Source organism: Notamacropus eugenii, chromosome 1 (assembly GCF_028372415.1).
Source record: "Notamacropus eugenii isolate mMacEug1 chromosome 1, mMacEug1.pri_v2, whole genome shotgun sequence".
In the NCBI taxonomy this organism is placed as follows: Eukaryota; Metazoa; Chordata; class Mammalia; order Diprotodontia; family Macropodidae; genus Notamacropus; species Notamacropus eugenii.
In genome coordinates, this window is record NC_092872.1 from 19,894,788 (window position 1) to 19,909,922 (window position 15,135).

The following is a 15,135-nucleotide window of genomic DNA, read 5'->3' on the forward strand; positions in this document are numbered from 1 at the left end:
TGCTTGTATGGTTTGAGAGAATCAGTTCAGAGTCCTACTATGTAGAAATGATGAAAGCAAGTTCCAGGAAGCTAAGTGATTTGCATACATTCATATAGATATGGGCTGTGATAGTATTAGTAATCTGAAAAATCTGAATTTTTTAAATAGCATAAAGCTTCTAATTTAATGGTAGCATTCAGCAGTGTCCAGAGCTAAATACTGCATTCCTATAAGTTTCCTTTGTCTGTAATAGACACACTAGCTTTAATGTCTATTTAAATTGATGAAACAGAATAAATTCATTTAAGATCTATACTGTGTATGTTTTCTAGAGAAGGTGATGTGATCAACAATGTAATAAAATAATATTAATTGCTGAAATTTAACAATTGCCTAATGTTTTACATGTTTCATTGAATTTGAACCTCAAAGCAACGTCTAAGGTCAACACTACTATTGTCATTAGCTCCATTTTACAAATGAAATAACTGAGAATCAGAGAAAGAAAGTGATTTGCCTATGGTCACACAGTCTGTAGCTGAGGTGGGATCTGAACCCTGTTCTCTTCTGACTATAAACACATGATCTTCTCCTCTATACCACATGAAGGAAACAGAAGGAGGAAATACTTTCAGGCATCTGAGTTGAGCAGATTCCAGTATTTGGACAATAAATTTTGGTTTAACTTTCCCAGCAGTTAAAGCAGAAAAGGAAACACATTGAGTTACATAATTTTCATTTTCTGACATCAGAAAAGTACAAACTTTGCTGACAGCCTTTTTTTTCCCCCTGGAACTAAATTCAAACAGAAATTTAGCAAGAGGGTCTATGTATGGGAAATTAAATAATGTGATAAATAGTAACCTTAACCTTTTAAATTTTTTAAAAAAAACATTGTTCAGTAATAGAATTTTCATTCTATTTTTTCTAAAGGCAGGCAAATTATAACTAAGCAGATAACTCTGTGAGGGATGAAATAATTTGGCGTAAGTTTTCTAGTATTCAAATTAAACATAAGGTTGAATTGAGATGAAGGAAATACTCATATGTCTGCTCAACTATATCTCTCAAATACTATGTCATAAGCAAACTATTTTATCATTAGCATTATTCTATAGAAAGACTACTGTATTCAAATTCAGAAGACTTGCATGTAAATAATAGCTCTGTACCTTACTATTTACATAACCTTGGGGAAGTCACTTTTGCCTCAGTTTCCTCATGGTTAATATGTGGAATTGATTTCTAGGGATCTTTTGATCCTATCTTTAACTCACATATGCCATTTCCTGATCAGAATGAAAGGCATATACTTAAGATTTCAGAGAGGAAAGAGACAAAGTTAACATTTCATTTTGCAAGGCCAGTATTTTGAACTGTCTTTAACGTATTTTGACCCCCTATCATCCCTGGGTCCATGTGCATTCATCCATTTTCCATTCTACCTTTTCTTCTGCTACTGTGGTTCTACCCTCCAAATGACCCAGGGAAGCTGTGGCAAGGAGGAGCTAGATCACTTACTTAGCTCTACATTCCCTGGGACCATGAGTCCTTGAATTTAACCCCTAGTCTTATTCTTCCTTGACAACACATATATCTACCTTCATTTGTCCCTCCCCCTTATTCTGATCATTATAACAAAATAATGACTGTCATCATCTCTGGAAAGGATATGTCAATGGACTACTGTTCCATGTTCTTCCACTTGTCTATTTTTGTAACTTTTAACGCAACCATAATTCTCTTCTTTGGCCACCATTTCCCTAGGTATGCACTCTCTCCTATTAGAATGTAAGTTTTTGAAGGCAGAAATATCATTTTCTGAATTTATATCCCTAACACTTTACATAGTGTTTGGAACATTGTAAACAGTAAATAAATGTTTTTCATTAGACTTTTACATTTCACATTTTTTCCATAATGTTCATTATATATAAGAATTTGTGATTTCATCTGCCTAGATATTACCTCAATCAATAAATCCATTGTGTTTTATTAGATCATAACCCCTTTGTGATTAAAAAATTGAGACTTACTGTGACAGAAAAACAAATCCTTATGTGGTTGCTCTGGTGACAAGCCTCTTCCAATTTAGTCCTCAGATAACAGACACACAATCTACACATTTTATCTAAGCTTGAAGACTTTCCAGACTGGAAGAATCTATCGGTACTTTGACCAAAACGACATAGCCTTTAAGAACTCTAGTATACTCTATGGCAATAACTAGAGCACTGGGCCTGGGTTACAATTCTATCCCAGATACTCAATTGTTTTGTGACCCTGGTCAAGTCATTCACTCAGCTTTTCTTTTTCTGAATATGTAAAACAGAGATTGCTGTAATAATCATAGGAAATAATATACAAAGTGCTTTGTAAACTTTCAAAGCACCATATAAGTGTTAGCTATTGTTCTGATATAAAATTTTAAGCTTGATAGACTTTTGCCATGATAATGCAAAGAATATATGTGTGTGTGTATATATATATATGTACATATATATATATATATACACAAATTTATTTTATATACATTTTTAAACGAGCCAACTTGTTTCAGTATGGGCAGTAGCAACAGGGGTACTACAGACTGAGCTAATGTCTCCTTTGAGAAGTAGCGTTGAACTTTATCGAGTTCTTAGGGTTTCAAGGAGACACTTTCCAAACAGAGCTTCATGTGCTCTTTTATTCTGTTTTATTTTATGAGAAACTGTGTCTTTTGGGGGCTACTAGCATGCCAGTAAAAGCAGAATCAACCTTAGGTCTGATGAATGCTACCATCTTATTGGATAGGTTCATACAAGATTGACCATTTCATTCTTGGGAGATAAGTAACCCACACCTGTGGAACTTAGTTTTTATTCATTCATGCTAGGCTGCTCCTTTGGAAAAGAGCGGACCCACCAATCCAGAAGCTTCTTAAGAACACTCTCTCATCAAAATCAGGTGGAGTGCAATTTGTCCTCTCTGTTTCTCCAAGAGTAGGCCAGATTCTCCTTTGTTGTTCTTGGAGAGCTGGTGAACTTGTCATTTTCCTTTCTTTTTTTGGAACTCAGTACTTTGACATGTTCTTGTTTTTAATTTGGCATATGCACATTGGTAATATACCTGTTGAATGATTAATTGCAAAGATTTAAAATTTGTACTTACAGTGCATGGAGAGCAGTATTTCTGTCAAGATTATTCTCATCTTATCCCATTAGCATCATATCCAGAACAGAGCCAAATGCTTACAAAAACAAAGTGACGCAAATCCTAAGTTCTTTCTGGAAACTAAAGTAATAGCTCTGGAGACCCTCTTCAATCTGAGGGAACAATCATTTCAAATTTAGAAACCTGCATGTTATTAAAGCTAAAAACATGATATGCAGGGTAACTTGAATGTTGTCCAGGTTATAAGCACGTACATTACATGCAATATGCTGATATGAACAATGAAATATATATTTAACCTTGCTGTGTCCCTGAATTCGGGGGGAGTGAGCTGTCATCATGATGCCTGAGAGGTGAGTGCATGGAGCCTGAAAGAAGGGGGAGCAGAAGAGTGTTGAATATCCCTCTCTCTCTGTCCAATCCTCCCCACAGAGGGTGTGTGAAGCTATGTAGCAATTTGAGCTCTGGGTGTAATCAGACTGAATAGTTGAAAAAAGTGGGGAAGGTAATTGGAGACTGATCAAAGTAGGTCAAATAGGGTTCACTTGAGGTCAAGCTATCATACTTTCCTCATCTGGCCACCATGCCGCCAAGTGGCACCCTCGAAAGGAATGATTTCAATGGGAGAGGAGCTCAGCCAAGCTGCTCTCATCTGGCCAACACTTCTCCCCTACAGTCAACATGACTGATTTTAGGAGGGTAAATGCCATAAGTTAGAGCTACATGCAGCTGGCCTCCCTTCAGTGTTATGAGGGATAGGGGCAGAAGGAGGGTTTTTATGAAGTTGTACCCATTCAAGTCAGGAGAATAAGATGAATCTTCCTATTCCAACACTGAATCAGCTTCAGCCTTAGATCTGGTACGCACATTGAACTGTATCACCATTTTTTTTTCTCTTGCCTAAGCCATACAGTAACAATGTACTCTAGAAGAAAGCAGTTATAGATATATCAAAGCAGTCCAAATATTTTAATTGGGAAAAGTTATTAGATTTTTAACAAAATTTGGATAATCAAAAATTTTAAGATTTTAACAGATGTCAGAATGTTTATCTGTTTTCCTTGTACTTTGTGGTTACAAAGGAAACTTCCATAATACCACAACAAAAACGGTTGTAAGGACTATTTCTGATTGGATCAAGCTAGAAAGTGTAGGAAATATTACAAAGATTTATTTTCTCATGAGATTGCGAAGGAAATTTCTCCACTAATGAAGTACAGACAGTCATTCAGAATGCTAGTCAGTCTTCATCAAGAGAATTTGAGCAAATACTAACTTTGTTTAGTTCTGAGTTAGTTTTTTCTTGGTATTTAAATATTTCTACCTTCAATTTGAACTGAAACCAGGAAGTTCAGTGGTATGAAAAAATAATCAAATTAACCAGCATATTAGAAACAACAAGAAAAATCTGACTTTATTTTGATTTGAATCACTCAAAAATGATAGGGTCAGTTCCTTTGCTATATAACTTTAGCTTTGAAGACCTGTTTTCATGTTCACAAGGCTGAGCAGTATGGAGGAAAAGAGAGCATTAATTAGAAAGGCAACTAACTCACTTTCTAGCTTTGTCAATAACCGCATTCAATCTTCTGACTTGGTTTATCCATTTAAATAAGTGTGGTTTCAATTTTCCAAATACTGACATTGTTGAAATGATTCATGTACCTAATGAACTTGATTTTGATTACAGAATAAAAATTCATCAGCTTTCAGAGAATTCTTATCTGTTTAGGAATGTGACATTTTGCCAGGTAATCCTGACCTTCAGAACTGCCTTTTAATTGTATTTTTGACATTACTGTTCAAATTAATTCATTTTTCACTCATATCAATTAATGATCTAGTATAATTTAAGGTTTCCTTCCCATTTTTGTGAAGAAAAATTCAAAGATTAGTCCCTCATCAAGTTATTAGTGAAGACAAAACCATAAGAAGGTAGTTATTTAGAATCCATTTTCTTTAGAGAATATTAGCATCATCCATTTTCATAAGAATAAATAATGTGCTCTTTTGGAATGTAGCATCACTGCAGCAGGTTTGGTAAAACCTCTTCTTGGAAATTTAATCAATTTTAGGTATATTTTTCTATTTTAAATCATAGAATTCTTGGATTTCAGGACAGATCTACAAGTTCATTGATTTCAAATTGTTATTTTATGGTTGAGGAAGTTAAGACCTAGAGATGTCCAGTCACTTCTCAATAGTCACATAGAAAGTTCTAGATGCTAGGAAGCACTGTTCCTTCCTAGGCATTATAGAGTATATGGAAAAATACACATTTTAATTTTTTGTAATAATCTTCATTCTGATCATAGGATCAGAGATTTAGAGATAAGAATTTTATTAGAGGTCATCTACTTCAAACCTTGGTTTTATAAGTGAAGAAATTGAAGATAATAGATACTAAATAACTTACCAAAGGCTATATGGGTAGTAAGTGGAAGAATCATAATCGGAATCCAGATGCTGTGACTTAAGACCCATTGCTCATTCATTACACCATACCACATTTCCTCCTCCTATAGCTCTTTCCACCAGTCCACCCAATTTGTGTGATTTTATTATATTTTAACTGCCTATGTAACATGAACCATATTGTTTAGGCCCATATGGGCCATTTAACCTACTTGGCCAACTCATAGTTTTTAGGGAAGTCTCACAGTTTGGGCCAAGTAGTTTCACTCACTGAAAAATAAGTGGTCTTTTTTAATCATAAGAGACACCAGCTAGCCATTTAGCTAAATGCTCACTCCTCATGATTTGGACCAGGCAAGAATAACTCAGTGAAACTAAACACTGCTATCAGGAAAAAGATAAGCCAATAATACCTTTAGAATAATGATGCTCCAGTCACTTCGTCTTCACTTGCTATGGATAACTTATCACGAGGGGAAATAATGATTTTAACCAACCTTTCTCTGCAAATTCCTCTTCCTTTTTTTCTGTTTCAACTTAGCAGTTTCTGTTTTCTCCATCAGCATTTTATGTGCCACTTCTACCATCCAGTCCTGTTTCTCTGCTGAATCAACACTGTCAAAAGGAGAACGATAAAAGTATTTCTCTTTTATTCAGAGAAAAAAATATTTCCAGTCAAGTGCTGTGGTTCAGTCCTTTCAGTCATATCTGACTCTTTGTGATCTCATTTTGGGGATTTTCTTGGCACAGACACTGGAGTGGTTTGCCAATTTTATTCCCCAGCTCATTTTGCAGATGAGGAAACTGAGGCAAACAGGGTTTTGTGACCCAAGGTCACACGACTAGTAAGTGTCTGAGGTCAGATTTAAACTCTGGAAGATGCGACTTTCTGACTCCAGGCCCAGCACTATCTATCATACTACCTAGCTGCCCCACAGTTAATTCATTAAGCATCTATTATATGCTAAGCATTGAGGACACTGGCAAAAAACAGAATAGTCTTTACCCTCAAGAAGCTTACACTCTTGTTAGATGGCCATAAATTAGCCACTGGGCTTGGAGTCAGAAAAACTTGCCCCCAGACACTTATTAAGTTGTGTGACCTTGGGCAAATCACTTACCTATTCCTAGCTTGAGTTTCTCCACTTCTAAAATAATAATAGGGAAGGGTGAAAGGAATATGCATTTATATAGTACCTATTATTTACCAGGTACAGTGTTAAGTGCTAAGGTGACAGCATTTTGTTAGGATCAAATACATATGTGTGTATTTATGCATAAATATGCATGTACATATGTATTGTGTAATATACATACTCATATATGTGTATGTGTATATATGTACACATAGACACACATATGTATATGTGTATATATGATAGACAAAGCTATAACTCTTTGAAAATCTTAAAGTGATATACAAATAGTAACTACTTTCCCCTAGTGGGAAACAACACATATACAGATAAATTTGTTAATGAAATAATTGTGTAGGGCTAGACGGCAGGTAGGGGATTATTATAACTCTAGAACTGAAAGGGACCAGAAGGGCCATCTAATCCAACTCTCTTATTTACAGGAAAGGAAACAGGCTATAAGATGTTAAATGGCTTGACCAAGTTAAATACTTATAATATAGGTTACGAGTATCAAAGATAGAATTTGTCCTTAGGCTGTCAGATTCCAGAGCCTACACCCTGTCCACTGTATCACTCTTTTGTGACTGATTTTTATCCCTAACATCTGGAGGATAACTGGAAAGATCTCCTGTGGGATGTGAGGACACAAAAGTATATGCAAAGATAAAATGCATACAGAAAGGGGTCAGTAAAAAGGCAAAATGTTTTGTTTTTAACTCTGACATTTTCTAGCCTAATATGTAGTTAGGAAGAGTTGCTTATCTAGGAATGGTTAGGAGAACATCCATGCTGGGACCTTCTTCCAGGTCTTACAGAGATTTTCTGTTATCCGTCTCTCACTCCTGAAATGTCTTTGGGACTATTCTAACTCAGATACTGATTATTTACTAAAAATGGAATGAATGAATAAATGAGCATTTGAAAAGTGCTTACTTACTACATTATGCTAAGTGCTGGTTATCCAAATATGCAAGTATTTTGATAATAGTTCCTGCTCTCAAGGAGTTCACATTCTCATGGGAGAAACAACTCTCATAGGCAGTTTCAGATATAACAATGAAAAAAGTGATTCTTCAAGTGCAGGAGCAAGTCAGAAGGTAATATATCTTCTTTAGTGTCATTTCCATTCCAATTCTCAATTCCACTGCATTCAATTCAATTAGCAGTTATTAATTCTAATTATATGCAAAGTGAGAGGAAGCAGGCTGGAAAGGGAAAGAAGGTTGCACTTCAAGTCATGAAGATCTGAGTTCAAGTCCTGTTTCTGATATATACTGGTTATGTGACTATGTTCAAAGTGTTAATCCTCATTATCCCAAGGAGCCTTTTAAAAATTATATATGTTATAGATGAGTTCCTTTCTGTATCACTTAATCAGTGTAGGGATATCCATGCTGGGACTTAGATTGATGAAGTTGCAGATCTAGACCCCATCCCTCCACTTCTGTTTCCTGCTCCCTCCCTATTCCCACGCAAATATGCAAAGTACTTTGGTAGTTACTGAAGACATAAACAAAATAGACTCTGAGCTATAGAAGTTTCCATTAGTATTAATTTAATTTACTTTTGTATTAGTAAGTTAATACAAAATGTATAATATAAGGTAATGGGGGGCACTAAGAATTGGGTGGGGAATGGGAAAATCAGAAAAAGTATTTTTAATTAAATTTTATTTTTAGACAAAGATCTACCTTACAACTTTTAAAGTCTTGGGAACTTGGATCAACCCATGGAAAAGCCTTTTTTAAAGATGTGGCTCTTGAAGGAAGCTATGAATTCCAGGAGGCAGAGGTGAGGGGAAAGGAGAATTCCAGCCACAGCAGACAGTCTGTGCAAAGGCCCAGGAGGCTTGAGATGGGCAGTCACGTACAGTGAACACCTAATAGGCTAGCCCAGCTGGAACATAGTATGCATGAAGAGGACTACTGGAAAAAATCACTCAAGAAATATCAGCAGGAGCCACCTTGGGAAAGTCTTGAAATTCCAAACAGAGGAGTTTGTGTTTTATCCTATAGGCAAAAACTCTGGCAGAACACAGATTCTGGTAGGTCTTAATGAGCTAGAAAGTTTAAATTTAGCTCAACAATGGAATTTATGTCTATCAAAGTCCAAAAAGGCTTATCGTGAATCTGTTGGTCATGTATGGTGATTTTTTTCACCATTGAGTTGGGCTTCTGGAGCAAGTAAATGTCGCATTGGACCTCCAAAGGAATATGATTAGGAGTTTCATGATGTTAACATGATTTCTGCAGCATGTGTTTCAAACATGAGTTCATGGACTGACAAAGTGGAATGTTTACTAAAACCACAGGATTTTAAATGGACCAGTGTTTGAATAGATCTTGGGAACAAAATCATACATTCTGCATGTCTTTCCTTGTCTTGATTTATACTATAGCTTCTAAGAGGTTTGGTGGTGGTAATGAATAAGGAATAAGAGGAAGGGAAGGGAAGGACAAAAGAGAGACAGAAGGAGAGGATAAGGAGAAGAGGAGGAAGGAGAAGAGAAAGAGGAAAAAAGGAAAGGAATGATAGAGGAGGAAGAAGAGGGAGAGGGATAAGGTGGGGGGAGGCGAAAGAGGGAAGAAAGGAAGGGGGAGGTGCAGAAAGAGAAGGCAGAGAGGGAATAAGAGAAAGAAAAAAAGGAGGAGGAGGAGGAGGAAGAGGAGGCAGTAGAGTCATTGATTGGGGGCAATGTGACATAATGGAAAATCTACCAGCTTTGCACTGGAAAGACCTGAACCTGACTCTACACTACTTTTGTGACTACTGGCAAATCATTTATTTTCTAAACTCTGAGTATTCCCATCTGTAACCTGAGCCAGTGAATTCCATTCCAGGTCTGACGTTCAGTGATATCCATCGCCCCTAAAATTCAATTTCACTTGAATATGCTCTTTTCTCCTCTCTCCAGGCCCCCTCCCCGCAAAGCAAAATTCATTCACTCTATCTATGTAGTCAATGCAGCATAATTACTTTCTCTCTTCTAGTCTGGGCTTTTATGCTTGATGCCTACTTAGGCTGAAAATAATTAGCAGGCACAAAGCCCATGGAGCAGTTTTTCTTTTTTTTTTGTGAATGAAATTGATGATACTGATTATTGTTGATAATGATAATAATCAACTCCCCTCTACCAAAACCAACAATAACAACATGTTTACTGGCTTTCTAATTTAAAAAAAAATGAAACTAAAAAAGCTCAAGGTGATTTATTATATTGTTCTAAATATAGCCTAGATTCCTTCCACCTACTTAAATCTGCTTTCTATAAAATTTGAATATACCTCTAATTGAACTCGTATTAGCAGAGATGTAACTTGTGTTGCTGTTCTCCCCAACAACATCACAAGTAGCACAGATGTGCACCCACATACACTGGTAGAGCCTTTAGCTTATGCCCCCCAGCTGTTACAGCTCAGTAAGGAAAGTATCTTCCTTACTGGCTAGTATTACACGATAAACATATGAATACATGCATGCATGTATGCACATGTATGTGCATATATATGTAGATATATACATACATACACAAATACATCCATGTGGGAGCAAAATGGACAGAATGTTGAATGATCTGCCAAAGGTAGACTTTGTATCTGTGGCTTTTGGTTGATTCTCGAAAAAAATTACAACGAAAGGTTTGGTTCCAAGATTGGCAGGCACTGAGTGATGATGGTGGGGGTATATCTACAAATGACTGTGGTGTCAGAAAAATGTACATATGAATGTAATTTTTAAGCCAGTCATTATTCTCTCTTTCCATATCTACATGCATGTGTACATATACATGGATGAAAGACATACACAATATATTTGTACGTATATATATATATTATATATGTGTAGTTATATACATGCACACATTTTTTTCTAAATCTAGCTATGACATCTTTTCAAATGAATCTTACTTAAAAAATCTTTGTTTAAGCTTATGGGTCACTTTAATTTATCGTAGGAGCCAAGGAGGATGAGAACAAATGTGCTATTTTGGGCTCCTAATATCTAATTATACAATGCTGGATAAAAATGAAAAGCTGAACTAATCTCCAAAGGCACAGTGCACAAAATATTATTATGTCTTTGACCTTGAACTGACTATTGAGTTGTACTAGTTTAGTCTCAGAGATATAAGCTCAGGCACGCAGCAAAGCTGAACTGAAGACACTAGGTTATTGCTGATCAATTTCCAGGAAATCATTTACCTTTGAACATTTCATCATTACACTCTAGACATACCAGGGAATACACACAATGTATGCCTTATGAACTAACTCATTGCTGGGACAAATCAGTCCATTCTAGGTCCTTATATTTGGTATGTTGCAGAAAAGACTAGGTAGACCCCAAGGCTCAGAGAACAGAGGAGGAAACAGAAATCATGAAGAAAATGAGAGAAATTTTAATATTGTATCAAACAGGGTAGCAGCTGGTTCATCTAAAATGTGATAAGAAAAAAACAAGAAAAGTATCCAAGGAGGGATGCTTTCAGAGCATTAGTTACAATGGAGGTAGAAGATACAATTGATCTAGGAGAGGCTGCTCCTGGGATATGGGTTACTATTAAATTAAACACCCATGATTTTCCCCTATTTTGATGAGTGGGACTGTTCACATTCAAGTAAAACTGAGGTGCTGCAGAAGGCCAGGACTTTTACAGGAATAGGAAGAATCTTCCTCAGGGGAATCTGATTTCCTGGCTTTTGATGTCACAGTCAATGAAGTATCAGTCACTGAAGTGGCATAGGAGATGGCACTTTTCTAGCCCAGCAGATTCTTAAAAGAGAAAGTTGATTTTGAAGGAAGAATCACTACAGGGGCAGAGATAGCCTATTTAAAAAATCAAAAGACTATTTTCCTCATCCCCAACCCAATCTATAAATCCAGAGGTTTTTCTAGACCTTTTTTTTTCCAAACAAGAGGCATAAAAACAGAAAAGGAGGAAACACACAAAGGAAAAATCCCCTACAGACCATAAACCTTGCAAGTACATTATCTTACCCCTTCTTCTTTTTCTTCCTTAACATCTTTCTCCTGTTTTATACTTGCTTAATTACTAATGATAGAATTACAGGGGCCAGTATACAGATAAAATACCACCATCATCTGTTACTGCCCTTCTTTAAATAGTCTGACCTACCACAGCCACTCCTTAAAATGAAAGTACTAGGATACTTCCTGGTGCTTGGGCTATACATGTTAAGGAAGACTCCCACCCATTGCCTAACCTGACTTCCTTGTTTTATTAAGGCAATGCTACCTACCCTAAGGTAATTGGTAAAGTATCACTGTATTACCAAGGTAATATAATAGCAGAAATGAGATTTTCCACAGATTGACCCATATATATATATATATCAATTTTTTGATCAGCGTGGAAAAAAACAGCTGTTAACAACTGGAAAAAAGAAAAACAATAAAAATACTGCTGATGTTACTGCTACCCATGGTGCTAATGACCAAGACGATGATGATAACTGTAATGGCAAAGGGTATTTATATGCCTACTGCCTAAAATTTCCCCAGGATTTGTTTTGTGCCTAGGGAAGTCACCAGGATTCCCTGAATCAACCAGTTTTGCCATAAACAGAGATGTCCCAACAAAACCCATCGTTCCTACAAATGTCATAAAGAGGGTGCTTTTGTTCGATTTTTTTTTTATTTTTGCTGCTTTGTAGATCAGTTCCCCAGAAATATTTCTGGCCAAAACATTTAAATCTGTTACTGTTAATGCTGCTGAGCATCAATCCTTATTTCGCACTTATATAAATCACAAGGTCACCTTGGTAAAGCTATACATCAATGGTTCCTTGATCTGATCTCTGTGGGTACTCCCACAATCTACTAGGAATAATCATAAGGCATCCAAAGCTTGGAATCTTGCATGATTCATTTGGTTCCTTTTGTGCCTCCTCCATGCTGTGTCCACAAAATGATCTGGAGACTTTCCTTTCATCTTTTTTAAGTTTTCCAAATATTGGAACAGCACCAGCTTGTCTTTCTATTAATCTTTACTCCCTCCATAATCTTTTTCCTCTAATGTCTGTCCATAGTGATGTAACAACAATATTTTCAGGGAGCAAGAAGAATTTATATCCCAACACTTTTAGTCAATTAGAAAATACAATCATCTTGTCCTCCCGTGCAGCAGTCTGCTGAACTTTATTTGTGAAAGGATAATAATAGGATAATGATTTGTCCAATACATATTATTTCCAACTAAACACCATTGAATACAAGATGAGAATGAGAATGATAGACATAGTAATTGGTGAAAGTAGTGATGAAGATGATGATGATGGTAACTACCACTCACTGTCATGTGTGAAGCGTTTTATTATCTCTTTCCCATTGTTTTAAATTACCAGGTATTTTTGGTGAGCACAAGTGGCAATAAGCTTCTTGTTGAATATTTGATAAAGGTGACTGTCAGGGGATTGGATGATTATATTGTGTGAAGGAAAATAATCAGTGGAAAAAATATTGAATTTGGCTTCAAACTCACTACAAGTCTTGGCTCTTGCCACTTATTAGCTATGTGGAAGTGGGAAAATCACTCCACCTCTTCAAACCTCAGCTTCCTCATCTCTAAAATGAAGATAACATTGTTCTAACACTAATCATCATGAGATCTAAGGAATTTATTGAGGGTGGAGGTTTCATTTTATTTTTGCCTTAGTTTTTATCATAAACTATTTTAAGACTTTTGGTCATAGTAATCTTTACTAAATTGTATGTAGGGAGTTGACCAGGAAATATTTAACCACTTATTTGACCATATCTAGGGATGTGGACTTCTGTTATATGTCAGTTATCTTCCTAAAGTCACTTGGAACCTGAAATAGAAAATGACCTATTAGCAGACAATTCTAAAGCTGCATAAACAGGCCGTGTATTTTCCCATTAAAAGAATGAGATGTTAAACTGTGAGATCACGTGTAATATCCTGTGCTATCCCCTGGCATTATTTAAATGAAAAACAATGACTGAAATGCAGAGCACTGGTGAGGAAGCACCTTTGCTGCACAATTTGACCATGTGATAATGTTGTAATTAGAATAACCTCTGTAAGTCAATACAAAGGTCAATGAAGCAACAAAATGTTAGAGCCAGTACAGATGGCATAATATTAAGCCAATATGTCTTCCACAAACTTCTCTTCTGGCAGAATAAATAAAGAGGAATGGTTCTCTCAAAGGAATGTGACATGTAACAATTTTGACAAATTAAGTTTTGATTCTGGGAGAGTAGTTTAGCTCAACTATTGATTTAATTAAACAAACATTTATTAGACACCTACTATTTGTAAATAGTATAGAAAGATAGAAAGTGAAATGATTCCTGTTAATGAGGGACTTGAAGTATGAAAGGAGGATGTAACATGTATATAAATAATCGCAATATAAATTATCCATTAAGTAAGAGGGCAAGATCTACAGTGTTATGGGAAAATCTAGGAGGGATAAATCAGTTCCAGTTTGATGAATTGGATAAAGCTGTCATGTTATGCCTACCTCCATAATATATTTAACATCTGTTTTCCCTCTCTCCACTTACAGAGATATCACTGTATCTTTAGGCTCTCTAACTTGTCACCTGGACTATTACAATAGCCCCCTAATTGCTTTCTCTTTATTCACTCTCCCCCCATTCCTGTCCATTCTTCACACAGCTGCCAAAGTGACATTCCTAAAGCATAGGTCTAACTATGCCTTTCCCTTGTGAAAGAAATCCCAGAAGGTCCGTCTTTCCTCTACAGTAAAATACAAAACTTCTCTGCTGGACTTTTAAAGCCCTGCCCAGGTCAGTTTCGGTCTACTTTTTCAAGTTCACACAACTCTCCTTGGCGAATGTTACATATTGGCGAAATTAACTAGCTTTCCTCTTACAGGACATTCCATTTCCTATCTCCAGGCTTTTGTACAAACAGACCACCTTGTCTGTAATGCATGCTGTCCTCCCTCCTGACTCCTGCAATTCTTTGCTTCTTGTAAGGTTTAGCTTAGGTGCTGCCTACTGTAAAAAATCAAACCTGATCCCCACAGTGTCTAGTATTCTTCTTAGAAGTTTGTTCATATCTACTTCGTATGTTTTGTTTTTACTGGGCTATGTGCATTTTATCTATTTTGTTACACTGTAACTTCCTTCAGGTCAGGAAATGTTTCATTTATTCTATTTTTTGTGATTCTAGTATCTAGCACAGCTTTTTAATAAATGGTGGCTAAACCGTTGCTGTTCTGCTCTATTGAGTGTAATCTCCTTAAATTCAGGGACGATTTTTTGTTTTGTAGCCCCAAATCCTACTGCACATAGTATCTGGAACATAGTAGGTGTTTGTGGAATGTTTGCTGAATATTATTGGTAGGCTATCAGTAAAACCAATATTCTCTGAGGGCTGGGAAAGGGGGCAAGGTTTAGATTGGGTAATGATCTTACTCTTCTCATGTAG

General features: G+C 36.2%; 1 long non-coding RNA gene across 1 annotated transcript in view; it reads right to left on the reverse strand.

Annotated features, from left to right (window-relative positions):
• Positions 1-2,652: 2,652 nt before the first annotated feature.
• The window catches only part of LOC140522436 (uncharacterized), a 29,261-nt gene continuing 16,778 nt past the window's right edge, over positions 2,653-15,135 (reverse strand). Inside the window, exons 2-3 of the long non-coding RNA XR_011973342.1 lie at positions 6,048-6,165; positions 2,653-3,090 (exon numbers count right to left, since the gene is read on the reverse strand). This is a non-coding gene — a long non-coding RNA (uncharacterized lncRNA). The remainder of the gene's footprint in view (positions 3,091-6,047; positions 6,166-15,135) is intronic.